This window comes from Gorilla gorilla, chromosome Y (assembly GCF_029281585.2).
Source record: "Gorilla gorilla gorilla isolate KB3781 chromosome Y, NHGRI_mGorGor1-v2.1_pri, whole genome shotgun sequence".
NCBI lineage: Eukaryota > Metazoa > Chordata > Mammalia > Primates > Hominidae > Gorilla > Gorilla gorilla.
In genome coordinates this window covers 10,823,774-10,826,276 of record NC_073248.2, presented here as the reverse complement: position 1 = coordinate 10,826,276, position 2,503 = coordinate 10,823,774, and the positions used below count along the sequence as shown (strand labels likewise).

Sequence of the window (2,503 nt, the reverse complement as noted above, 5' to 3'; positions counted from 1 at the left end):
AAACATTTCATTAGCTATGAAACAAACCAAATACAAATGCTGAATTTATAGTATATATCAACGAATTCAGATTCTTCACCGAAGAAAAGAATAAAAGACAAATTTTCTGTGACATGTCACCTGTTCATTAGTTCTTCAATGTGATTTAGACTATTCCAAATATAAGAAAATGTATGCATCACTATTCATGTTGTCTCAATATTTTTTTATCTACGTCCTGAAGGGCATAAACAAGAATGTATATTGCCAGATTTATTTTTGGAGAATTTAGATGTTTCTTTTGCTGTATTTTCTGTGCATACTACTATGAATATATGGAGACAAGGACAAATGAGCATTTAAGTGGTTATAAGAATTTTGCTTATATGGCTAATTGCTTATATGGATGTTGTAAATGACAAGATAAAATAGTAAAGTTTGATAAACTTATCTATGCCCTGTGAACTTTAGTTCACTTACTGTATAAATTAATTCAGCCACTAATAATTAGTTTAAAAAGTGTTTTTTAAAAGCTGCAAACCACATTTTATTACACATTTCTGAATCAGGAAGGGGTAAACCGTGACACAGCTTTCTTGTGCCACTGACTTTTTTGAGGAGAGACATTCTGCAATAAGAGTTTCCAAACTCTATTTATAAAAAAGCTTGAGTTTTCTTCTGTGATTAACCTTCACTCCTCAGTCTCTTTTACCCAAGGAATGGTTCCTAGGTAATCTTTTGGAAGCTTAGTTTCCGGAAAGTTTTCAGCAAACCTCTCCTTTGCTTTGTCCTAGTTTTTGTTGTTGTTGTTGTTCTTGTTTTGGAGAAGGTGAGTCTATTTAATTGAGAATGGTTTGCCTGTCTCCAATCCTGCATGTGTTTGCCGAAGCTGAAGCTGTATCAGAGTTTTTATTCTCCCACCATCGTTCCCCAGGCCTTCTCCTGTTTTCAACACATCTTTTTCAACATTTTCTGACTTTTGTCGCTATCAGTAATTTCAGAATGAACAGATGCAGGAGCATCATCTCTTTGGAAATTTCCTTCGCTTCCCATCTGCTTCCTATGTTTTCCAGATCTATCCTTATAGTTTACATTCTCTAGTATCTTATCATCTTCATAGTCTGTGTTCTGTAAACCATGTTTTACTCGTATATTTTAAAAATCCTTGTCTTCTTTCCAACTCGTTTCCTTCTTAGTTAATGTTGGACCAACAAATGATTCACCTTTCTTATCAAGGAAAAAGTGAGCTCTAACCTACCCTGGTTCACATCCAACACAGCTATTACTGCCAGGGTGAATGTGATAAGATAAGGAGTTTTAATATGATGATCTTGCTGATCTGACAGTTCAGTCACTCACTTTATTTGGAAGACTAACATCATTAGAGTAGGTCTGATAATAATCTGAGATTTGATTCTCAGAATCTTAATAGAAACCAGTGCTGTGGTCAAAATACAGTCCAGTATTTTCATCATAACTAAATCCAGTCTGTGATAAAGCCGCTTCTGCTGCAGCTCTCAAACTTCCAGCTAATGACGAACCTTCTAAGGACGTATCTTGTGCGGCTAATGCAGATGCTGGCTCCTGTGAATTTGAGGCAAATGACCCTCTTGTCTACATTTAACATTTGCTGTCCTGTCAGTACCAGGGTGAGCATCGTTTTCTATTTGTAACTGGTCTTTAGAATTCAAAGCAGGAGTTTCAATATCCTCATCTTGCTGATCTGACAGTTCAGTCACTCACTTTATTTGGGAGACTAACATCATTAGAGTAGGTCTGATAATAATAATCTGAGATTGACCAAGGACCATGGTTCTCTGTGAGTACTTCTACATCACACTTTTATTATCTCCATTTCTCCCACAGCGGAGTACGTTACTGAGTTCTTCCAGCTGCGTGCCGAGCTCCTGGCGGTTGTCCGTGTCGCTCTGAGCAGCCTTTCTGTGCAAGGCCAGCTTCTCCAGTTCCCGCACCTGCCGCCGGCAGCTCCGCAGTCGCGTTCCAGCTTCTCCGCCCTCCTTCTCAGGGGGCCCGCTGGGGTTCGGGGAGAGGAAAGGGCGGCCAAAGCGAAGGCGCTGGCGGCGGGGACGGGCCCGGGGCCCCGAGTTCGGGCGCAAGACGGCTGCGGCCTCGAAGGGGGCTGCGCGGGGCCGAAGTGGAGGATTGAGGAGCCACAGGCCACGGGGACGCACAGGCAGCCATAGGCAGCCTCCCCGGCCTGGACACCAGGTAACGCGAAGCCTAACAGGGCTGAGGCAACGAGCAAGGGGACTGCGATGGCCCTGCCCAAACTGCGCGGCCTGGAATCCTGGGAAAGATTGTACCTCGCCAGCCACTGGGGCCGGGGGAGGAGCGTCGACGTCCAGGGGCCAGAAGCGCTCTGGCTGTTCTCAAGTTGAGCTGGAAACAGTGGCCAAGAGTGTTGTTTTTTTTTTTCCTGAATTATTTTTTTTTAATTTTATTATTATTATACTTTAAGTTTTAGGGTACATGTGAACAATGTGCAGGTTTGTTACATATGTAT

The 2,503-nt window shown here is 42.2% G+C and overlaps 1 pseudogene; it reads right to left on the bottom strand.

Annotated features, from left to right (window-relative positions):
- Positions 1-1,326: 1,326 nt before the first annotated feature.
- Positions 1,327-2,181, bottom strand: LOC129530185 (angiogenic factor with G patch and FHA domains 1-like; annotated as a pseudogene).
- Positions 2,182-2,503: the final 322 nt, after the last annotated feature.